Consider the following 26,974-nt stretch of genomic DNA (forward strand, 5'->3'; position numbering starts at 1 on the left):
TCAGTCAAGATCCACTCTCTAGGAGGTGAAGCCCTTAAGAGAGACCCGCTCTGATACCAATTGAACTTGCGGTAATGATCGCTTTAGTTGAAGTAGGAATATACCAATATGTCCTAGAGGGCGGTGAATAGGACTTTTTAATATTTTATGGTAATTTAAAATCCTATCAAGCTTATCCTGAGAAAATATGCATATATTAGGATTTCTTCAAGGTAACTCTAATGGCTTCCAAGCCAAATAGAGGATCCGGTCATAATACTATTTGAAAGATGAACAAGATGCAAATCATAGATTATGATGATTATGACTGTATATGAGGTGTGATCTCAGATAAACAAATACGCAAGCATTTTGGGAAATCACACAAGTAATCAAAGACAAATATCAATATCAAACATAGTTGTTTTTATAGTGGTTCGACTACTTGTCTACTCCACTTCCGGCAGACGCACTCAACCCTTGAGTGTACCGGATCTCACTAAAGGAGGTTTCACAACAGGTTCACCTCAAACCGGAGGTTTTAAATCAAGTTCACCACTAACCAGTACAACCTAAACTTAGGCTGACACAACGTGTCCACACAACACAAGTTTATGCTCCCATGAGCAAGGGTCAATACAAAGCACCCAAGTTTTAGACCACACATGTTAAGGACTAACATAAGGACCTAAGATTTTATGCTCTCCACAGAGCAAGGGTCAACACAAAGCACCCACCACGTACACTCCCATCGGAGGCCTCCTATGAGGACTTGAAAGGGGTGAGAAACACCTTAGACCCAATCCCATAGAAGGAATGATCACAAAGGTCCTCTGGACTCTAATGACTTACAGATAAATAGATGAGCCCCATTCAGCACGTTGTAAGAGATCTCCTCCTTTGATGGTGAAGAATATTCAGCTTCCTTGAACCGCAACTTAGAAGATGTACCAATACATGGCGACGGGTTGGGTCAAGGTTATGATAGAATCCTACTCTATTAAATGTTTTCCTATAAGGGAGATAGAGCGATTCCAATCATTTATGCATTCAAGGCATCCCAACTTAATGATTTTCCATTAAGGTAGTAGCTATAAGATCCTTGAATGTGGAAGTTCATTCCCCAATCCACTCTATTGAATGTCAATGATGAGGGTAGATTGGAGGATGAACTCCCATAAGAGAAAAGGTTTTGGGTATATGATATGGGTTTAAACACTCAAAAGCACTCTCTATTTTCTGTACAAACAACCAATGGTAAGCTCTCATTAAATAGGTAAAAGGTTCCAACGGATATCAAACAGTAATATTTTTTACAGAGTTTGATATCATCGAGCAGGGTCAATATCATCGAGCGTGTACTCTCGATAGCATCGAATGGCCGCTCGATGATACGAACTCATCTGTCAAACACTTTTGAAACCTTTTTCCAACAAGTCGAGGTAATATTTGAGGTCGATGTCATCGGATTTCGAACTCTGATTTCATCGACACGAGGTTCGAATCCTCAATATTTAAAAATGTGAGAGCGCTTGCCTTTGAAATATTTCAGGTCAAGATATGATCGAGCATCACTCGATATCATCGGAATTTGAATGTCAATGATATCAATGGCAGTGTCGATTCATCGATAATTCAAAGGAGTTTTCCTATAGGCTTACTGGACAGTTTTTGTCCTATTTCGATAACATCGACCCAACCTCGATATGATCGATATTTGAATATCGATTTTATTGAGTAACCCTTGATCCAAGAAAAACAACCTGAAAAACTTGTTGGAAGATTTGTGTCCCAATCCAATATCATCGAAGGTCTACCGATATCATAGAGATTTGAATTCCGAGGATATCGAGGAGCCCTTCGATATATCGAGAATCACTTGATTTTCCATAGTAGCTTTTTAGACACAGCAGACTAGATGTCGATTTTATCGAGTCGACTCGATGGACTCGAGATTCAAAATTTGATGATATCGAGAAGTCCATCGATTCATCGATAATTCAGTTCAGAGATCTTTGTGGTTGCTGGACACATGAGTCCTCATTTTGATAATATGAGTGCGCTTCAAGGACATCGATAACAGGAATCGATTTCATCGAGCCTGTATCGATAAATTGACAATGGTAGAAAACTTAAAGATTTTCCTGATCTCTTTAAAAAGTTTTCTAACCAAAAACCCTAGGCTGTTCTATGCAATTTTAAGGGTTTTAATTACCTGGTGTTTTGGAAAATGGGATGTGAGGCTAAGATTTACCTGTGATGAGTTTGGGCACATATCTAGTTGAGGTAGACGCTTAATCAATCTTCCTATGGGGCTTCATTGTCTTGCAGACTCAACACTCAGGCTAATTGACAAACCAGGGCACTTTCAGTACATGCACAGTATTAAGCATGACACCCGTCTCCCTGATCATATCATCATCTAAATCATTAGAGTGGGCCAAGCATGTCTCTAGAGGGTCAGAGGATAAGGTCATCAGAGTTCTATCTTCCACGAAAGAATCAATCAAGTTAACATCGTGGGAATCATCATCATCCTCTGACTATTTGCTCATATTGAAAAAGATATTGAGATCCAATGTCATATTTTCAAAAGACAAATTCATGACTCCATTCCTACAATTAATGATTGCATTTGATGTAGTAAGGAATGGGCGACCAAGGATGATAGGAATTTGAGTACTCATATCCACGATGGGTTGAGTATCCAGGATGATAAAATCTACTGGATAGTAGAATTCGTCAACCTGGACCAACACATCCTCAATTATCCCTCTCGACACACGAACTAAGCGACCGGCCAGTTGTAATGTGGTTCGAGTGGGTTTTAATTCACCTAGACCCAGTTGTTCATAGATCGAGTATTGGATTAGATTTACGCTTGCTCCTAAGTCAAGAAGTGCATGCTCAATTCGGTAATTCCCAATTATAAAGGTGATGGTTGGGCTACCAGGATCTTTGTACTTTTGTGGCACATATTGATTTAGGATGGCACTCACTTTTTCTGTTAAGAAGATTTTCTTTTGAATGTTTTGCCATCTTTTGGTCATACATAAATCTTTCAGAAATATGGCATAAGAAGGTATCTATTTTATGACATCCAGTAGTGAAATGTTGACCTTCACTTACTTAAGCACCTATAGAATATCCTGAGAGTTAGAGAGATCTTTTGGTGCTATCAACCATTGGGGAAATAGAGTAATCGGTTTGTTTTAAAGTTTCGGTTCTACCTCATGTATAGCATTGTTAGGTCTATCAATCTCATCTACATCCGGGTCCTTAGGCTTTTAGCCCTTACTGGAATAAATTTGTCAATTATCTTCCCACTCCTAAGAGTGGTGATAGACATAGCTTGTTCCATTGGATTTGAAGAGCTCAGTTCACTTACTCCATATTGTGGTTTAGGATTGGGGATAGGTTGGGCTGGAAGCATCCCTTTCTCCATAACCTTAATGCGTGAGTCTATCTTTTGCATAGCCTTTGTGAGTTCTTATAAGGCTTGAAGGGTACTTTGCTGGATGAGCTCTTGAGGATTTTAAACCAATTCCTCTTAAGGTTTTCCTTGATTTAACAATTGATTAGGGATTCCTTGAGGTGTAATAGATTGTTCATTCTTCCAACTGAAATTTGGATGATTTCTCCAGTTAGAGTTGTATCTATTCAAAGTGAGTCCCTTGAAAGGCTTTAGTAGTTGTTTATGGCATTTGATTGCTCATTCAATATTACTTGAGACGCAAGTATTGTTGGGCAATTTCCAATTGTATGAATGTTACAAGCACAAGTTACCACAGATAACTTCCTTATCCTTATCCTTCCTAAGTTTCATGGCCTCGAGTTTCCTTGTGAGACTGACCACTTTAGCATTGATATCATCTTTCTCTTTCAAAAGATATATTCCACCTCTCTCCTTTGATTGAGTAGGCTTAGACATGATACACATTCTTGGGGAGATGTCCCATGATTGTGCGGTTTCAGCAAGCTTATCAAAGTAATCCCACACTTCGTTAACATCTTTGTTAAGGAATTCCCCATTGCACATTGTCTCGAAAAATTGGTGCATGGAAGATGTCGATCCTTCATGGAAGAAATTTGTTATGCACCACGTTTCAAAACTATGTTGTGCGCATGAACTGACAAGATACTTGAACCGCTCCCAACATTGGAAGAATGCTTCATCTTCCCTTTGAGCAAAGTTCATGATTGACTTTCTAATGATGTTCGTTTTACGATATGGGAAGAATTTCTTTATGAACTCCCTTATCATGTCATTCCATCTATCAATAAATCGTAGACGTAGTGAATGTAACCATGTCTTAGCCTTTTATTTTAAGGAGAAAAGGAAGAGTTTCAGCCGATTTGTGTCCTCAGACACATTAGGAAAGTATAAAGTGGCTATGATCTCATCAAACTCTTTCAAGTGTAAATATGGATTTTCATATTCAAGCCCAAGGAAATTTGGAAGGAGTTGGATCACTCCTGGCTTAATGTCTATGTTTCCTGTATTTTCTGGAAAAACCATATAGGAAGGGATGCTCACCCCCACCGATTGTAAATAGTCTCGTAAAGTATGAGGCAGGGGTGCTCGATGCTCCTCGTTCTCATCCTGGATTTCCTCCACCCTAGGTTGGGGTGGATTTGGAGGTTAATTGGCCAGTTAATTTGTAACCACAACTTTGGTTAACTCTATGGATCTCGAGTGATGTCAATCCTGTGATGGATAGATGACCCCTCAACCAATCCTCCTTCACTCAAGAGATGTCAAGTGTTTTCACGTATCCACTTGGGCATGAAACACTCTCAGCCCTCAATTTTAGAATTTAACCCAAACCTAAAAAAGAAAAAGGGAAATAGAAATCTAGAAATAGAAAGAGAGAGAATTTGAAAGAAGTTATCAAATTAAAATTTTGTATGTTAGGATCCTGCAAAAGAAAAAGGAAAGTGAATTAGTTTCTAAAAAGAGAAATAGAAAGTTTCTAAAAATAGAAAGATGAGTTAGTTTCTAAAAACAAATTAGGAAAGTTTCTAAAAAAATAACCTAATTTCTAAAAATGAAAAAGGAAAGTTTCTAAAAACAAATTAGGAAAGTTTCTAAACCTAGAAAAAGGAAAGTGAGTTAGTTTCTAAATAAAGAAAAAGGAAAGTTTCTAAAAATAGAAAGTAAGTTAGTTTCTAAAAAAGAAAAAGGAAAGGAAATTAGTTTATAAAAACAGATTAAGACAGTTTCTAAAAACAAATTAGGAAAGTTTCAATCTTAGAATTAAAAAGTAAACTAATTTCTAAAAATAAAAAGGAAAGTTTCTAAACCTAGAATAGAAAGCTAAGTTAATTTCTAAAATAATTTAGAAAAGACCCTAACCTGAAAATGGATAGTAGAAAAACCCTAATCTTAAACTAATTTCAAAACTAGTTAATCTCAACAAAATGCAACCGTTAGTCCTTGGCAACGGTGCCAAAAACTTGTTCACAACCCCAAGTGTAGGGTCGCGATGTAGTAATAATCTTGTTGAGATTGAGGTCGAATCCATAGGGACTGATCTTGTGCATTTCTGAAATTAACTAGAAGTAGAACTAGAAGAATACGTAAAACTAATTTTAAAGTGATTAAGGGAGTAATTGTGAATTAACTAATTAAAACTAAGAATTTAAAGATGGGAACTAGGGTGCCAAGGATCCATTTGTAGTGATCAGGGAGCCCTCTTACTTGAATCAAGTAACACAATTGGAATTGGAGTCTTATCATATCCAATTGGAAGATATATCAATAAAACCAAATCTGAACTTCCATTGGCTTAATTCTCAATGAATGAGAACTATGATAATTGGCAGGGATTCCATCACCAAACCATGCCCAGGAGACAATGACAAACAACAGGATTTACCAATCCCATAATCTCAAAGTAGGAGAATTATTAAGATTAGGAAGGATTCCACCACCCTTCCATGCCCAAGGGATGATGGTGAACAACAGGACTTACTAATTTCACAATCTAAATTAGGAAAAGAAGATACTCAAAGCTATTGCAGATCTATTGTAATTTAAGTCACAATAAATTATTAAAAACTGAAAGTATTTCTCAAATATCAAATTAGAATCCATGGAGTTCAACATAAACATGAATCAAAGCAATAAAAACATCCTATCATGCTACAAGCTTCACCTCTTAGCCCTAGCTAAGAGATTTAGCTAACCATAGACATGATTGGATCTAAAACCCTATAAAAAAAATATGAAAACAACTAAGGAAGAAGAAGAAAAACTCTTGGCGACGACTTCTCCACCCTTTTGCTCTACTCCTTAAACCCTAGAAGTGCCTAGGAACATCCTATGGAGTCCTATTTATAGTTGTGGAACTCCAACTTTTACACCTAGTTGGAAAACTCTAGAAATTGCCTCAAATTTACGCAATTTGTTAAATAGACTTCACTCTGCGCGGTTTCTCAAAATACACTTTACTCTGCACAATTTCACAGAATGACCCAGAATTTCAAAATATGCTTTTCAGGACGATTTCAGGATTCCTTTTCTCCACTTTAAATCTTTGATTCTCTTCATTAATCACTTGGTTTTCTTAGATCTTTGGCATGTGAATTCTTCAATATTGGTCTCCGAAGATCCATCCATTGCTTTGGTGATTCTTGAGCATCAAATTCATGTTTTTAGCACTCTTTTCAATCCAAGCTCCTAAATTCACCTTGCAACACAAACATGACTAAAATAGAACATTAAGCATTATCATGTTCATAAAAACCAAGATATAAATAGTGGATAATATCCAATATTTGACTCTTAACAACGCGGTTCCATTTTCAGCCACTACTTCCATCATTGGACGGATCTATTGGGTTACGGTGGCTTGCCACATATTTTCATCAATAGACTTGAGGAAGATCCTCATCCTTGCTTTCCAATAAAAATAATTTGAGCCATTAAAGAAAGGTGGCTTGGAAATGGATAAACTATTGAAATTTGACATTCCAATAGCTCTAGGAAGTTAATCCCAAAAAGAGCAACCTCTCTCTAATACCAGTTGAAAGGACGAGCTATAGATGTCCTAGAGGGAAGGTGAATAGGACTGCCAAATATTTCAATATAATGTGGAATAATAAAGCAAATAAACTCAATTGCTTAGAGTATTGAATTCTTGATATCAAATAGTTCATAGGACAACCTTCACCTAAAAGATTTAGGCGGGACAACCTTATTTCACAATGTCTTTGAAATCAAAATATCAAACTTTAGCAAGAGAAAATGAAACACAAGATAAGCATACAAGTAATAAAAGGAATCAACATAATACACGAATTAATTATAGTGGTTCGGTGCATAAACGCAAACCTACTCTACTCTTAAATTACTACACTCGCAATTTTGGCTTTTACTATCTCAGGGTCACCTTAACAACCTGATACATTTATTGCGATTTTCACGGGCTATCATAAAAAACCCACTTTGTGATTTTCACGGGATCACCATAAACAAACCCGCTGAGATTCCTGGCTATCTCAGAAAAATTCAAACTGAAATAAAAGTAAATCAGTACTTATCTTTGATTGGTGAATCGAAATCATAGATATAGCTTGAATGCAGCGATCGTCTTCTTGGGATATTGATAAAGTCGTGTATGAGTTCAACCCAAAAGAATATAGGGATCTATAAAGTATTCAATATAAAACAAGTACCCTGGGTGCTGCAAATTTAATTCTCTATATCTCAAGTAGAGTTTAGATTACTTTATTAAAAATAGTTAAAGCGTCTTGAGAAAGAGAATTAAAAATAAGCTAAAACAAAATATTAGAATTATTATTTAAAAAAACTCAAGAGGAGTCTGGCTTTCTCACTTGAAAAGATGGATTTTCTCAATAACTTTCGTTGTATAAATGAATGAGAGAAACCCTCTATTTATAGCCAAAGGATTTGGAAATTCGGTTGGCCTGAGTGTCGGTTCGGGTAGTCGAATTCCAACGATTTCGTTCCAATGGCACTTGAATTTCGTGAGATAAGATCTTTCAAAATTTTGGCTGGTCAAACTTCCAGTTCGGCCAGGCACCCAAAGGGTTCAACTAACCCAATATGCCTGAAATTTGAAAATATGTCATTGTTAGAAACTTGACCGAACAAGTCCGGGCTGGCCGAGCATACCTCGGAAAATCTTGTTCAATGTGTAAACTTGGCCGAAACCTGTAGGGTTAGCCGATGACAGTTAGGCTGGCTGAACTAGATGTCGGGTTGGGCTAACTTGAGTGTATTTTAATATAAAAGAAGATTATTAAGACACTATGAAAAATACACCTAACCTAAGGTCAATCTAAGGTTATATCACCTGATGGTTGACTCATATGAAGTGTTCCGATCTTCGAACCATGTACTTTCATGACTTGAGATATTGAGTCTTCCCTAAGACGCTTGATCGAGTCAATGATATATCTTTATGAGTTGTCGAAGAGAATCTTCATGAGAGCTTGTGATCCTTTCAGGACTACGAAATTTGACAACTAGATTGTGCTTGAGTATAAGCACTTACAAATGGTACAAGAGATCAATGCCCCTTCTTGGTTCCTGGTGCCGATATCTAGCTATTGTCCAGATTCAGTGCTTTATGGGTCACTTAAATTGGCACATCCTCTTTTAGGGGTAGTGTGGTTGGTGTAGATGGTTCGACCCTAGAAATTCGATTGATTCTTATATTTATAATTCTAATTGGCAGAGTTATGCTGGTAAGTTAGAGACAGGGTCCCACCGAGCGTGCTAAAAACTTGTTGTTGTTAGGTTTTCGGCAATTAGAATATGGGCATGCCAGAACTAATTTGCGGCTCAATTAAAACCAAACGACTATGACTCTGAGCGCCAAGATATGCAGATATGCAGTATATGACCGAAATCAGATGAGATCGGCCACTTATTTAGCCACTCGCTCAGTGTGTAAACAGGATAAGGTGATACTCAAAGGGTAGGGTTCATCCTCTGATAATGAGTTACACCTTTGCCTTTTGTACGAAAGGATTTTCCAGTATAGATTAAAAAAAATAAAGAGAGAGAGAGAGAAGGGATTCTTACAGTTGGTTAAGGAGAACGGTTGCGCAATCCCTTTCCAAGTGAAGAACTGAATCCAATGTATGATCGTAGACTCAAATTATAGCTAAGGTTACCGGCTGCTTGATTAACTCTATAAATTATCCTATGGAATGTAAACATTAAGAGAAAAGTAAAGGATCACACTAGGAAATGAATTGACTTGGCAAGAAAAGTAAAGGATTACATTATGAAATGTAATTGATTTAATTAGCAATTAGAAGGATAATTGAAAGATAATGTTTAAGTTTGATTGGGTTGGTACGAGACTCCTTCCGTTAAATTCTTCTATTTATAGCATTACCCTAGCCATGTAGATCCTTCCTACATTATAAAGGTTGCTATAATCGCTCGACACTTCATGTTCTACTGATGGGGATTTTCTCCTCATTGCTGGGTTCGATGAAATCGAACCAGTTTCGATATCATCAATAATTGCTGGATGTTTTACCACTGGTCGCTGGACAATTTTTTGGTCCTGTCGATATCATCGATGGACTTTAAATGATATCGAAGGCTGTCATCGAGAGACCTTCGATGACATCGATAATTGTCGAAATTTTCACCCCTGATCGCTGGACAGTTTTGGTCCTGTTTCGATATCATCGAAGGACCGTTGATGAGATCGAAGGTTGTCATCGAGAGACCTTTGATATCATCGAAGAGTTACGTAGATGCGATTGCGGAAACGCAAATTCTGTGTATTTTGTTTCCTATTTGGATTCTACATCTTTCTATTCTTATATAAAGGGGTATATGCGGGATTGGGTTGCATTCCAAGGTATTCTAGGGTTTCCTAAAGCTTTGCAAGGGTTTTACTAAAGGGCTTAAGGTTATCAAAGGTGTGAGAGAGAGAGAGAGAGGAAGCTTGTGGAAGGGAGGTTATGCTCGTAGAGGTGATCTACTATATCTCAACACTTCCACGTCCTCGTAATAGGTGAGATCTCTCCGTCTTCTTTGTTTTTCTTATTGTTTATCTACTCCTGCGTGAGTAAAGAAGGTTTGATCCAAGCATTGTGTGCTTGTGATCGGTTGTACCGTTCTGCTTTATAGTGGATTATTGATCTGGACGAGGTCCCATGGTTTTTAGCTCTTTGAGGGTTTTCCACGTAAAAATCCTTGGTGTGGTGTGGTTTATATTTTGATTTAGTTCATTGCATTATTATTCCATAATTCTGGTTTATTTCAGGAGGCTAGATCCTAAGGTTTTGTGCAAGGCCCCAACAAAGTGGTATCAGAGTTAAGTTCATTGAATGGGTAGGATCGATTTTGAATTATGGAAGGTAGCTCATCAAGGATGATTCTAACTGGACCATATGAAAGGCTAAGATGGAGGACTTGCTTTATTGTAAGGACCTATATTCTCCAATTTTAGACATATCAGCAAAATCCAAGGATATGTCTGATGATGTTTGGAAGAAGATGGATCGAAAGGTGGTGGGGTTTATTAGACAATAGTTGGATGAGATTCCACCATGTGTCTACAGAGACCTCAGCCGCTAGCCTATGGCTGAAATTAGAAGGGTTGTATGAGAGGAAGACAGCCGGTAATAAAATCTTCCTGATAAGACGACTTATGAATCTCAAGTTCAAGGATGGTGGTTCTGTGGCCAAGCACATGAGTGAGGTCAATAATATAGTGAACCAGCTCTCCGCTATGAAGATGGTCCTGGGTGATGAATTGTAGGCTTTGCTATTGCTTAGTTCATTGTCTGACAGTTGGGAGACATTGGTAGTGTCTCTAAGTAACTCCGCACCAGATGAAAAGATATCCATGGAACAGGTAACCAGTTATCTCTTCAATGAGGAGACAAGGAGAAAGTCTCAGGGGTCTACTCAGCAAGAGGCCCTTGTGACACAAGAACGAGGGAGAGGAAAGAACGGGAAGGGTGGGAAGGCTCGAGATAAATCAAGAGGCAAGTCGAGTACTAGGAAAGATGTTGATTGCTGAAATTGTAGCAAGAAGGGTCACTATAAGCACGAACGTCGTGGTAAGAAGAACGACAAGAAAGGAAAAGGAAAGGAGAAGGCAGATGAATAAGATTCCAATGCGGTCGCTTCAGATGGCGACATTGTAGTTATTCTTTCAGTAGATCACGATGTATGTCTCACGGTTACAAGTCAGGACACCAACTGGGTGATTGACTCGGGAGTTTCTTTTCATGTGACTCCACGGAGGGACTTCTTCACAAGCTACAAGACAAGTGACTATGGGACCGTGAAGATGGAGAATTCTGGCGTATCGAAGATCGTAGTGGTCGGTGATATTTATGTGCAAACCGATGTGGGCCGCACATTAGTTCTCAGCGATGTGAGGCATATCCCAGAACTTCGCCTCAACTTGATGTCGATGAGAAGGCTGGATGATGATGGCTATGAAAGCCAGTTTGCTAGTGAGCACTGGAAGCTCATCAAGGGTTTATTGATCGCTGTCAGAGGAAATAAGTGTTGCACCCTTTACAAGGCAAGTGTCAGTGTGTACGAGGGTGGGTTGAACGCAGTGGAAGATTCAGCTATTAACATGTGGCACAGGTGTCTAGGCCACATGAGTGAAAAAGGGCTTCAGGTACTAGCAAAGAAGTGACTCCTTCCAGACGTGACAGGTACACCTCTCAAAACATGTCTTATTTTTTTATCAGGGAAACAGCATAGAGTTTCATTTATTAAATCCGCTTCTCATGTTAATAAAGTGCATGCATTAGATTTCGTTTATTCTGATGTTTATGGTCCTATGAGGATAAAAACCTTGGGTGGGGCATTGTATTTTGTTACTTTTATAGATGATGCATGTAGGAAGGTTTGGGTTTATGCTTTGAAATCCAAGGACGAGGCCTTTGGTGTGTTTAAATTGTTTCATGTTATGGTCGAGAGAGAGACAGGTAGATCATTGAAGTGCATCCGCACTGACAATGGTGGTGAATACATTGGTGACTTTTATGAGTACTGTAAGTCTCTGGGTATACGGCAAGAACAGACGGTTCCCAAGACCCCCCAGCATAATGGTGTAGCTGAGCGAATGAATCGCACCATTGTAAAGAGAATCAGATGCATGTTATCCCATGTGAAGTTGCCTAAGACGTTCTGGGGAGAAGCAATGCACACGCAGTTTATTTGATAAACAGGTCTCCATCAACCCCATTAAATGGAGAAGTACCTGAAAAGGTGTGGACTGGATAGGATCTATCGTACAGTCATCTCAGGGCGTTTGGATGCAGGGCATCCGTTCACGTACCAAAGGACGAGAGGTCCAAACTTGATACGAAAATCAAGCAGTGTGTGTTCTTAAGGTACAGTGATGAAAAGTTCGTTTACAGATTGTGAGATCCAACCGAGAAGAAGCTCGTCAGGAGCAAAGATGTGGTATTTTTTGAAGATCAGTGTATCGAAGACATTGGTAAGCCAGAAAAGAACTAGCCTAGTTCAAGTGAGCTAGAGGACATGAATCCAATTATTCCTCCCGTGGTGCCTGATGATAGGGGAGTACAGCAAGGTGTAGAGGACAAGAAAGTTCCTTCGGAAGATGGACCAAGGGAGTAGCCCCCACTTGATCCACCTGTTGAGCCACAGGTGAGGAGGTCATCTAGGGACAGACAGCTGTCCAAGAGATACTCGCCACATGAGTACATTATTTTGACTAATGGGGGATAGCCAGAAGACTATTCTAAGGCCCTAACCGACGAGCATAAGGGAGAGTGGTTGAAAACTATGTAAGAGGAGAAGGAATCCTTACATAAGAACCACACCTATAACATGGTGACTGTTTAAGGGTAAGAAAGCTTTAAGCAACAAGTGGGTGTTCAGAAAGAAGTTTGAGCAGAAGAATTCATAGACGAGGTTCAAGGTTAGACTTGTAGTGAAATGGTTCGGTCAGAGGAAAGGCATAGACGTCAAGGAGATATTCTCACCAGTGGTGAAGATGACATCCATACGGGTGTTGCTTGGGTTGACAGCAGCATGGATCTGGAGATAGAGCAGTTAGATGTTAAAATTGTCTTTCTCCATGGTGACCTGGAAGAAGAGATCTACATGCACCAACTAGAGGGGTTTGAAGTCAAAGGTAAGGAGCATATGGTGTGTAGGCTGAGGAAGAAATTGTACGGGCTGAAACAAGCTCCACGACAATGGTACAAGAAGTTCGAATCATTTATGTTGAAGCATGGGTATGACAGAACGGAGTCGAACCACTGTGTGTTCACGCGCAAGCTTTCAGATGGTGATTTCTTAGTTCTGCTGTTATACATTGATGACATGCTCATCATGGAAAAAGACATCAAGAAGATCGACAGGCTGAAACAGGAGTTGGGCAAGTCATTTGGGATGAAAGACTTGGGACCGGCTAAACAGATCTTATGAATGGAGATAACCCGTGACAGAAGCAGCAGGAAGGTTTGGCTATCACAAGAGCGGTATATTGAGAAAGTCCTAGAGCGGTTCAATATGAATGCAACGAAGCCGGTCAGTACTCCACTTGATTCACTTCAGATTGAGCGACAGGCAGTGTCCCAAGACGAAGGCAGAGGTGGATGAGATGCATAAGATACCCTACGCATCAGCTGTAGGAAGTTTGATGTATGATATGGTGTGCACACGCCCAGACATAACATATGCGGTTGGTGTTGTCAGATGGTATCTTGTCAATCCTGGCAAAGAGCATTGGGCAGCGGTGAAATGGATACTGCGGTATCTAAGAGGCTCATCCAGGTTGAGCCTATGCTATGGTGATGAAAAACCTATGTTAGAGGGCAACACAGATGCAGATATGGCAAGTGACATAAACTCTAGGAAATCTACATCAGGGTTCATGTTCACGTTTGCAAGGGGAGCAATTTCTTAGCAGAGCAAGCTAAAGAAGGTCATAGCATTGTCGACGATAGAAGCCGAGTACATTGCAGTCACAGAGGCATCTAAAGAGATGCTTTGGATAAAGAGGTTCCTACAGAAACTTAGCCTGAAGTAGGAGTAGTACGTGGTCTATTGCATAGTCAAAGTGTTATACACTTGAGCAAGAATCCAAGTCAGCACTCCAAGTCGAAGCACGTAGAGATTCGGTATCACTAGATCAGGGATACTTTGGAACAAAAGGTGTTACAGCTTGAGAAGGTTCACATGGCCGATAATGGGTCAGACATGATGACCAAGGCTTTGCTCAAGGGTAAGTTTGAGGTTTGTAGAAACCGGGCTGGCTTGAAGAAAGTGGATTCCTCCTGAGTCGAAAAGGGAGAGATTTGATGGGGACTTTTTTCTCACTGCTGGGTTCGAGGAAATCGGACCAGTTTCGATATCATCGATAATTGCTAGATTTTTTACCGTTAGTCGCTGGAGAGTTTTTTGGTCCTGTCGATATCATCGATGGACTTTATATGATATCGAAGGCTGTCATTAAGAGACCTTCGATGACATCGATAATTGTCAGAATTTTCACCCCTGATCGCTGGACAGTTTTGGTCCTGTTTCAATATCATCGAAAGACCGTCGATGATATCGAAGGCTGTCATCGAGAGACCTTCAATATCATCGAAGAGTTACGTAAATGCGATTGCGGAAACGCAGATTCTGCGAATTTTGTTTCCTATTTGCATTCTACCTCTTTCTATTCTTATATCAAGGGGTGTATGCGGGGTTGGGGTGCATTCCAGAGTATTCTAGGATTTCCTAAAGCTTTGCAAGGATTTTGTTAAAAGGCTTAGGGTTATCAAAGGTGAGAGAGAGAGAGAGAGGAAGCTTGTGGAAGGAAGGCTATGCTCGTAGAGGTGATCTACCATATCTCAGCGCTTCTACGTCCTCGTAATTGGTGAGATCTCTCCATCTTCTTTGTTTCTCTTATTATTTATCCAATCCTGCGTGAGTGAAGAAGGTTTGATCCAAGCGGTGCGTGCTTGTGATCGGTTGTAACATTCTGCTTTATATTGGATTGTTGATCTGAACGAGGTCCCGTGGTTTTTACCTCTTTAAGGATTTTCCACGTAAAAATACCTAGTGTGGTGTGGTTTATGTTTTGATTTAGTTCATTACATTATTATTCTATAATTTTGGTTTGTTTCGGGAGGTTAGATCCTACGGTTTTGTGCAAGGTCCCCAAAACCTACTTTGCTTCTACTCTTGCCATCTATCGCTTCTACTCTTGCCATCTATCCCGTAGCTGTTTTTACACCATTTTTTCATCTATTGCTTAAACAATAACGTGGCATTATTCGATTCATTCCAATTGTATTATAATCAAATCTTTTTGGTATGATTCTGCATGTCTTCAAATATACCAAGTGAATTAATCGACATGATTGATTCGCACGAGTAATGGTAACAATAGGGATGAACATTTTATCATGAGGTCATGAATTTGAATATCCATTGCGGTTAAAACAGCTAATTTAAGTGAGTGCATACGAGTACCCTATCGTGGTAAAAACTAATGCGGTGTGAGTGCGTGGGTGAGTGTTGGGTTTGAGTAACTGATGTGGTGCGAGTACGTGGGTGATAGCCGTGTGTAAAATTTTTCTTACGAGGAACCATTTAGACAACACTCAAGAGTCAAACTCGCACGTGTATACAATCTAATCCACCCATATGGCAAGACCAAATTCAGTTGGCCCGGGTACAGGTAACGCAGGAGCCGACCAAGACCTGACCACTGACCGCCCTACCTGTCACATCCCTCTCTCCATAAACGGAACACAAGAGATTGGATCACCGAGGTGGGTTGGATCTCTGACCGTGGGGGCCACCATGATGTATTTTCCTTATATCCGCGCCAAAACTCATTTTAAGTCGGGATTCGAAAGATGAAGCAAATCCAAATATTAGGTATACCATAATACATGAAACAGTAGTAATCAACCATTGAAAACTTCTCGTAAAAGCTTTGAATCAAGCCGATATTTGTATAGTCTCTTCATCCATGTCCTTTTTACCTTATTAACGGGTTGGGAGTTAAATAACCATTCTCGTGGCCCCCGACGTTTTTAATGGTGGAGATTCAATAACGACTGTTTCCCGTGGTATTATCTAGCTAAGATTTGGACGTGCTTCATTTTTGGGATCATGCTCTAAATGATCTGTCAAAATGGATGTATGGTGTAGATGTATGAAAAATACATCACAGTGGCCCCACAGTTAAGGATGTACCGAAGTAGGTGGATCGGAGATCTACCCAATCGGCGCTCCAAGGATTAGATATTCCTTTGAAGATACAGAAATAAACGACATCCCCTGTGGGCGAGAAAACAAGGGCATATGAAGCCAGGTGGAAACCTGACTGGGTTTTTCCTTTTTTTCCTTCTTCCATAGACTAAATAAAAAGGAATAAAAAAGTTCAGGAGGCCCAGGTGGAGTCCATCCCAGCATCACATGATTTAAAATAAAAGTCAATAATTACATTTTAAAATTAAAAATATTCCAAAAGACGTCAAAAAATATCAATTTTCTTTTGGTTAAATAGAATTAAACTAGTTTTGTTATTTAAATATTTCTTTAAAAAAAAAAAACCCAGTCGCTACACTAAATCTTGTAAGGAGATCCAAAGGCAATCTGACTTCGGGGTTGTTAAATGGTCCACCCACCAAGTCTAGGTAGGGCTAAGCTCAACTTTGAAGGCCCGGCTACGGTTATCCACGGGAGCCATGGTCAAAAGGAAATTGGTAAGATTTTATGGGCTCGTTCAATGGATGCAACTTGGTGCGATTCAAATCAAGTCACTCCTAAGTGATTTCTTTTCAATAATAACAGGGTGCGGATGGGGTACTGCCCTCACCATGGCCTAGCTAGAGATGGATGTTCTATTGTAGGATTTGTAGGCCCAACGTGAGTATATGCCTTATCCATACCGTCCATTCACTTTCAAAAGTAATTTTAAGTCATATGTGAAGGAAGCATATTAAAGGCTAAAGTAGACCACACCACTAACCTCATGAACAAGTGGATGTCAAATAAACATTATATATATATATATATATATATATATATATATATATATATATATATATATATATAGAGGGAAAAAGTACTATGCACTCGACCTCACAAGACCGTCCCATGAGGTCGAGTTGTGTGGGCCCCACCGTGATGCGTTTCGAACATCTACCCCATCAGTCAGATGCACCATTCCATCGTGGGCCTAGGTCTCAAAAATCAAGTCAATCCATTACTTGTGTGGGCCACACCACATACAAAAGTGGGGAGGGGCCGTGCACCATTAAAACATTCATAATCATTTTTTAGGCCCACTGAGATGTGGTTTGCAAATCCAACCCATCCATTATGTGTGTCCCACTTGGATGACCAAGTTTCAGCAGCAATCAAAACTCAGGTGGGCCCCACCAAGTGCTTTTATATATTTTTGGCATGTTTTCACATGATTTTAGATGGTATGGCCCACCTGAGTTCCGTATACGGCTGATTTTTGGGATATCCCATAATTTAGAGGGGACCCATCAAATGCATGGTGCTGATGGTCGACACGCATCATGGTGGGGCCCACACAACTCAACTTCATGGGAGCTTATAGTGAGGTCAAGCACATAGTACCTTTTATATATATATATATATATATATATATATATATATATATATATATATATATATATATATATATATATATATATATATATATATATATATATCTTTGAAGCCTTTTCAAATAGACTTTACTTGGTTTGGAATGCACGTTCTAGTAGACTTGGACCGGATACCATTCCTGCTAACGACTTTCAACTCCGCTCTCCTCAACTTCTCTTAGTCTTATTGACCACTCTTACCTAGCCTAGCTCAGTCGAGTTTTACCTCCACTCTCCTCCTTCTAAAAGGTAAGGAGTCTTCTCTGTCTTATGTACGTTTACGGGAATGAATTCTAAATCTTCGTCAAGCTTCCTTCTTGGAAAAGTTTTCGCTCTCCTCTCTCTTTGCCCTGACAAAGTAATGGGCCAAGCTTTCGCAAACCTATCTTTTACTTTATTGACTTCTAACTAAGAAATGTTTTCACTTCATATTATATATATATATATATGGGAAAAGGTAGTATGCACTCGACCTCACGATAAGCTCCCTTGAGGTCGAGCTGTGTGAGCCCCATTGTGATGCGTGTCGACCATCAACACCGTGTATTTGATGGGTCCCCTTTAAATTATGGGATATCCCAAAAATCAGCCGTATACGAAACTCAAGTGGGCCATACCATCTGAAATCATGTGAAGATACCATTAAAACATATAAAAGCACTTGGTGGGGCCCATTTGAAATTTTCATGCATTTGAAACTTGGTGTGAACCCTCATCCAAGTGGGACACACATAATGGATGGGCTGGATTTGCAAACCACGTCTCGGTGGGCTCAAAAAATGATTATGAATGTTTTAATGGTGCAAGGCTCCTCTCCACTTCTGTATGTGGTGTGGCCCACACAAGTCACAAATTGACTTGATTTTTGAGACTTAGGCCCACGTTGGAATGGTTCACCTGACTGATGGGGTAAATGTTGGAAACGCATCACAGTGGGACCCACACAGCTCGACCTCCGTGCATAGTACTTTTTCACATATATATATATAGCCATCCGTCTGTAATTAAGTTCTGATGGGACGTGGATTAGCTGCTGATGAGTTAAGCACTCAGATTTGCTGTTGAAGTGACGTCACTAACGTCACCAAGTCACGTGCGTGGAGGGTTGTGCCTCACGGATCCCTGATAGGATCATGCCTTAGGTCGTGATGGGACGTGGATTAGCCCCTGACAGTTGGTTGAGCACTTAGACTTGCTGTTGAAGTGCCGAAACCAAGGTCTTATATATATATATATATATATACACGCGTTGCAGCGACCCATGTAACCATTCAGAGAAATCATTTCAGGGCAGTAGACAGACAACGAGGCAGATCGAGTACCGTGGAATACCCCACCACACAGAAAGCAATGGGGAGAGTGACGCGCGCCGCTGAAACTTTCCAAAGGTGTACCATGATAATTATTTGAAATCGAACTTGTTTACAAGTGAACGTAGGCATGAAAGAAGGAAAACCACAGAGAATTTTACCACTGTACGGTCAATTTATGGCTCATTTACCTCCTCACTTCTTTTTAGTTCTCTGGAATATACCTCAGCTGTACGGATCACTTGTCAAAGGTTGAAAATACCCCTACTTTTCCTTCAAGCGAGTTGTGCTCGAAGACAAGCGCTGACGCTCCTCAAACTCTGAGTTGTATGAGCGGTTCAAAAGAGATCAAAGTTACATTGGCTCCACAGTTATGTATTTATTATGAGTCCGGATCCTCTGTTATCAAGTCAACAGAGAATTCCTGATACCCTAATTCTCATTGGTCCACGTCACCACTCACTAAAAAAATTAATAATAATAAAAAACAGCTTCGAACGCCAAACCATTAGGGTAACAGGAATTCTCTGTTGACCTAATAACAAAGGATCCCGACTCATACACAACGTTCATCTATATTGATTATTTCAGAGCATTATCCAAAAAAAAAAAAAATTTATATCCAAAGATCAACTGGACCACATCACAAAGAGTGGCCGGTAAATTGATTTTCACTGTTAAAAATTTTGTAAGGCCTACCATAACATTTATTTTCCATCCAATCTATTCACAAGATCACGAAGTCCTAGCTGAAGAAGAAAAACAAATTTCATAATGATCCAAAACTTCTGTAACCCCTATAAGGGTTTCAATGGTAAACGTTCAATTCCCCACTGCCTTTTATAGTGTGGTCCACTTTATAGTTAGATCTGGCTTATTTTTCATCTCAAGCCTTATTATAAGCTCGCAAAATAGATGGATGGTTTGGATATGACACAGACCTCATGATGGGACCCACAAAAAACAATAAGGATTCCAAAGCAAAAAAAAAAAAAAAAAAAAAGCCCAGACTGTCGCGGCACGTCTGGTATATATATATATATATATATATAAAACACAAAAATGAAAAAACAAGCAGAAAGAACAGAAAGAAAATCAGAGAAAAGAAGGAATTTAGAAAGCTCACAATTGCTTGCTATTCAAGCACTCTCTTGGACTAAACATTGAATTCGCTATTCGAATTCTTCTTCCTTACAAAGAAGAAACTACGCTCCTTAAATAGAGTTCAGAATAGAACTATTACAAAGCGAATTTACAAAACAGGGGGAAAGAAACTGTGGGCGCACAATGACTAGATTTAGCACTGTATGGTTTTACTATTTTGGAAAGTCAATAGTAAAAGTACTACAGTGATTTGGTGTGCCTTTACAGTAGATTTGCTACAGTAGGCTTTTTTGAAGTTTTTGATGACGTGTCTTTTGGAAGATAATGGAGACAGCTTAGCTTTGGCTTCGACTGTCGGTGCTTGCATTTGGCTTCATTTTAGCTTCAATGTGCATTTGGCTTCATTTTGGCTTGAATTTGCATTTGGCTTTTTCACAATTTCAGAAGAATACTTCTTGATGATCTGGATGAAGATCAACCTCAGGAGCAGTTGTGGAAGATTCTTCAGATTCCACATAAGTTGATCCTTGTCGGCTAGATACTTGATCTTGGAAAGCAATGAATGCAGCTTTGAGTGCACTCAGCTCTTGCTTTAATTTGGCTGTTTCATCGGGTGGAGATGCAATAATAGCCTCTTTGAAGGATTTTGGCAATTTTTTAGAAGAAGTCTGCTTCTTTGTTGCTTCTAGAACAATGGAGCAATCAAATTTATTCCACCACTTGATGTATGTGGACTGGAATAACACTTTGGCATTTTGATATTCAAAGGGCAAAACCTCATATTTCCATTGGAGAATCCATGGGATCCCGTGTTTAGCATAGTATTGCATCAGACAATATCCTGGATATTCAGGATTTTGAGCTTTCTCAAGATGTGAGTAATGAGAAAGTAAATTTTTTGGCAAAATGTTTGAATGGCCACCAAATAAAATCCACCATTGAGTATAAAACCATGATGGAATAGATTTGGTATATGGTCTTGAAAATTTTAAAAACCACGAATGGATATTTTCAGAATTTTGGAATAAAAGAGCATATTTCCATGCAACCATATAATCCCAATAGGTAAAGGAATAAGATTTTCTGTCAGGACTATGGATATGTTGGACTTGGGAAAGAGAATCTCCCCATTCCTTTTGGAGAATGATGTTGATGATTTTCATTTTGGAAAATGAAATTTCTTTTTGGTTTTGGTTAGTACGATGCTCAAAAATTGCACTTTTGGTTTGGATCAGAATGGCTTCATAGAAGTTTCTGGAGAAATTTGATTGTCGTGGGTGAAAATGATTATTTGGAAGAAAGAGTTTTGAAATGAGAAGTTCTTCTGGAAGTTTGGATAAGTCGGGGTCTAGGGTTAATACCCTATGTTTTCCTTTTGGTTTGTATTCTTCTGGATTTTTGGTATTTGGTATGAATGCTGTTTTTGGAGGAGTTTGGATCATTTGGAATGGATCTTTTGGAACAATTTGGACTGAAGGTTTTTTCGGTTCTCCAATTTGGAGAGGAGTTTGGAGAAGAGGAAAAAAGGAATTCTTGATCTCGAGTTCCATGATTTCTTTTCCCTTGTTTTTGGACTTTTGTGGCATGTTTGGAGGGTTGGGGTAGATCTCGATTCAGTTTTCCCTGTAAAAATTCACGAGATAAAAAGTCAGGTAAAGAATTCTTTTTTCCCGGGATAAACTCGATATCAAAATCAAAAATTGATAAAATAGCTTGCCATCTAGCAAATATCTGTTTTGAAGCTAGATTTTTCACATCCTTTTTCAAAACTTCTTTGGCAGCTTGGCAGTCAACACGAAGAATAAATTTTTGGTTTAAAATGTCGCTTTGGAATTTTTGGATACAAGAAACCATTGACAAAATCTCTTTTTTAATAGTAGAATAATTTTGTTGAGTTGGGTTCCAAGTACCAGAAGTAAAACAAACAAGTTGTTCTTTGTCTTTTGGATCTTTTTGTAAAAGAATTCCGCCATAACCGATGTCTGAAGCATCAGTCTGGATGATTTTTGGAAAATCGGGGTTTGAAAGATTGAGATAAGGAAGATGTCGGACTTTCAATTTGATATTTTTAAGAGCATTTGTATGGTGTTCTGACCAAATAGTTTTTGGTTTTTTGGTTAAAAGATTTTGTAAAAGAGCTTTGTCTTTGGCTAAATCTTTGTAAAATTCAGATATATAATTTAGACATCCAAGAAATCTTTGGAGTTGTTTTTTTTTTTTTTCCAGTAATTTTGTCAGGAAATTTATCTGCAAATTCAATGACTCTTTGGATTAGTCTGATTGTATTTTTAGAGATTTTGAATCCTAAAAATTGAATCTCTGATTGAAAGAGCTTGATCTTTCTTAAAGAAAGGACAAGACCATTTCTTTCAATAACAGATTTAAAGATTTCTAAGTGTTTCCAATGTTGATTTATATTTTAGGAATAGATGAGTAAATCATCTATGTATGAGAGAATGAAATCTTTATAAGGATGAAAACTATCATTCATTATATTTTGGAATTCAGAAGGAGCATTTTTTAGACCAAAAGGCATTATAGTCCATTCGAAATGTCCGAAGGGTACAGTAAATGCGGTTTTGTATCTATCTCTAGGATGAATTTGAATTTGCTAAAATCCTGACTTGAGATCAAATTTAGAAAACAGATTGGCTTTATGTAATCTGTTTAATAAATCCTTTTTATTTGGAATTGGATATCAGATTGTTTTTAAAACTTGATTCAAAGGAGTAGGTTGTGAATAAAATACCATCCTCTCCCGCATCTTCTTCATATCCAATGGAGCAAAGAAAAACTTCTGCGTTCTTTCTGCCTAAAGAAGCTGCGAAGCCAGCATTTCCAAATCCAAATTCCCGTTCAGATTTTATATCTGAATTAGCCAAAGAACTTGAGAAAGCAAAAAATCCATCTGTCAATGTTCTTTCTCAAGAATTTCAAGAAACTACTGAAATGGATAATCAATTCCAAAAATTTCACATAGACTCTACTTCAGAAACTGAAACTGAAAATGAAGAAAACACTTCAGATTCAGATTCTTTTACCAATCCAGAAATTGAACAACTCAAAAATCAATTTCTCGACTCAAACACTCTTCCCCAAATTCAAAGTATTGTTAAACCCACTAAACAATATTACCAAAGACCTACTCTTGTTGATCTTCAGATTGAAGAACAACAAACGTTCTCTAGACTCCATTTCGATGGCAATCATCTTTACAAATGGAATCTAGATGGTATGACTGAATACCAAATTCTTCAACTCTGCAACCAAATGCTAATTTACCAAAATGCATGTTTAATATACCATCATACAATTGCCAATATCGCTAGTGCTATTACGCAAGGTTTTACTGGCCAATTATATGGATGGTGGAATTCTTTTCTTTCTCAAAACCAAAGAGATGAAATTCTTTCTGCTATTAAAATAGATGCCCAAGGAAATCCAATCCTTGATGATAAAGGAAATCCAATTGATGACCAAGTCATTAGTCTCCTTGTTAATATAATCCAACATTTTGTAGGATCTACAGATGATGTTTCTGAGAAAAACAAAGAACAATTAATGAATCTTAGGTGTAAAACCTTAACTGATTTCCGTTGGTATAAAGATGTTTTTCTCTCCAAATTATACAAAATTACTTCCTTTAATGATGTTATATGGAAAGAAAATTTTATTTTAGGTCTTCCTCCCTTATTCTCAGAAAAGGTAAAAGCTAAATTAAAAGACTCAAATTTCGGAGTGCTCAATTATAACCGATATACTTTTGGTGAATTAATTCAAACAATTTGCCAAGTCGGTTTAGGGATTTGTACAGAAATGAAACTCCAAAAGCAATTAAAGAGAGAACAATCTAATGGCCGAAAAGAATTAGGTACGTTTTGTTACCAATTCGGTTATGACCCCATCATTTCTCCTTCAACTAAGAAACATTTCAAATCCAAAGCCCATCATCCTCCCAAATACATTAAAAGAAGAAACAGGGATAATTTTCAAAAAACCTTTTCAAAACCAAAACCCAAACCCAAATATTCAAAACAAAGAAGAAATTCTTCTTCCAAATGTTATAAATGTGGCCTTCCTAGCCATTATGCCAATAAATGCTTTAAAAATACTCCAAAACAGCGAGTCAGAGAAATTGCTGTTGAAATTCCCTCTGATTCTTCTGATAAGAAGGAAAATCAGCCATGTAAATGCAAATTCTCTGAAGAAGACTCAAATCATTCTTCTTCTACTTCTTCAAAACCAAACGTCATGGTGATCACTGCCTAAGATCAATTGATACTTGAACTTATTAATCAGGTCCATGACCCTAAGGAAAAAACGAAATATCTTAAACAAGCCCTTGATCAGGCTTTAACAACAGAAGTCCATAAAGAAAATTCTAGAGACAAATCAATGCCTTTCCAAAAAATTGTTGCTAATACATCCATGTTTGATGTATATCAACGCCTTCAAAACCATCGTAACATTTCCCTAACCTAGATTAATTTGCAAGACCTTTATAAGGAAGTAAATATCCTTAAAAAGGAAATTTCTACTCTTAAAAAGCAAGTAGAAATCTTACAATCTCTTTCTCCTGATGAAGAACTTAATGATCAAATTGAAAATTATATTAATCCAACTATTGTCAATTCTTTGACTATTTACCAATTCCAAAAATGGTATACTCCTATTACCATCACAAATCCAAATTTTAAAAAAGACGTTATTGCCTTAATAGATACTGGGGCAGATGTAAATTGTCTGAGAGAAGGATTGATTCCTACTCAATTTTGTGAAAAGACAAATTATACAATCTATACTGCTAATAGCCAAGAATCTCACATTGAATATAAATTACCAAATGTTCATATTTGTAAAAATGGGGTGTGTATTCCACTCACTTTCATTATTGTTAAAAACCTCCAACAAGATATCATTCTTGGTACTCCTTTCATTCTAAAAATACAACCCTTTACTACTACTAGTAAAGGAATCCAAACTAAAATAAATTCCATAGAGTTATTCTTTGACTTCATTAAACCACCTCAACATGGTTTAATATCTGAAGTTGTGAATTGTGTCTCCAATAAGGAAGCCCAAATTCATTTCTTAAAGAATGAAATTTCCCATTTTCAAATCAAAAAGCAACTTCTACATCCAAATTTTCAAAAACAATTATCAAAATTCCAAAAATCACTAGAACATCTTTGTTTTGAGGTCCCAAATGCCTTTTGGCATCGAAAAACTCATTTAGTTACTCTACCATATATCGATAATTTTGATGAAATACATATTCATACAAAAGCTCGTCCTTCCCAAATGGATGCACGGCTTCTGAAACTCTGTGATGAAGAAATCAATTCTCTTCTCCAAAAAGGTCTTATAACTCCCTCAAAATCCCAATAGAGTTGTGCTGCTTTTTATGTTGAAAAAGCTCCTGAGATTGAAAGGGGTGCTCCTCGGCTTGTTATAAATTATAAGCCTTTGAATCAAGTTTTAAAAACAATCCGATATCCAATTCCAAATAAAAAAGATTTATTAAACAGATTACATAAAGCCAATTTGTTTTCTAAATTTGATCTCAAGTCAGGATTTTAGCAAATCCAAATTCATCCTAGAGATAGATACAAAACCGCATTTACTGTACCCTTCGGACATTTCGAATGGACTGTAATGCCTTTTGGTCTAAAAAATGCTCCTTCTGAATTCCAAAACATAATGAATGATATCTTTCATCCTTATAAAGATTTCATTCTCTCATACATAGATGATTTACTCATCTATTCCTAAAATATAAATCAACATTGGAAACACTTAGAAATCTTTAAATCTGTTATTGAAAGAAATGGTCTTGTCCTTTCTTTAAGAAAGATCAAGCTCTTTCAATCAGAGATTCAATTTTTAGGATTCAAAATCTCTAAAAATACAATCAGACCAATCCAAAGAGTCATTGAATTTGCAGATAAATTTCCTGACAAAATTACTGGAAAAAAAAAAAAAAAACAACTCCAAAGATTTCTTAGATGTCTAAATTATATATCTGAATTTTACAAAGATTTAGCCAAAGACAAAGCTCTTTTACAAAATCTTTTAACCAAAAAACCAAAAACTATTTGGTCAAAAGACCATACAAATGCTCTTAAAAATATCAAATTGAAAGTCTGACATCTTCCTTGTCTCAATCTTTCAAACCCCGATTTTCCAAAAATCATCCAGACTGATGCTTCAGACATCGGTTATGACGGAATTCTTTTACAAAAAGATCCAAAAGACAAAGAATAACTTGTTTGTTTTACTTCTGGTACTTGGAACCCAACTCAACAAAATTATTCTACTATTAAAAAAGAGATTTTGTCAATGGTTTCTTGTATCCAAAAATTCCAAAGCGACATTTTAAACCAAAAATTTATTCTTCGTGTCGACTGCTAAGCTGCCGAAGAAGTTTTGAAAAAGGATGTGAAAAATCTAGTTTCAAAACAGATATTTGCTAGATGGCAAGCTATTTTATCAATTTTTGATTTTGATATCGAGTTTATCCTGGGAAAAAAGAATTCTTTACCTGATTTTTTATCTCGCGAATTTTTACAGGGAAAACTGAATCGAGATCTACCCCAACCCTCCAAACATGCCACAAAAGTCCAAAAACAAGGGAAAAGAAATCATGGAACTCGAGATCAAGAATTCCTTTTTTCCTCTTCTCCAAACTCCTCTCCAAATTGGAGAACCGAAAAAACCTTCAGTCCAAATTGTTCCAAAAGATCCATTCCAAATGATCCAAACTCCTCCAAAAACAGCATTCATACCAAATACCAAAAATCCAGAAGAATACAAACCAAAAGGAAAACATAGGGTATTAACCCTAGACCCCGACTTATCCAAACTTCCAGAAGAACTTCTCATTTCAAAACTCTTTCTTCCAAATAATCATTTTCACCCACGACAATCAAATTTCTCCAGAAACTTCTATGAAGCCATTCTGA

This window comes from Magnolia sinica, chromosome 11 (assembly GCF_029962835.1).
Source record: "Magnolia sinica isolate HGM2019 chromosome 11, MsV1, whole genome shotgun sequence".
Classification (NCBI taxonomy): Eukaryota; Viridiplantae; Streptophyta; class Magnoliopsida; order Magnoliales; family Magnoliaceae; genus Magnolia; species Magnolia sinica.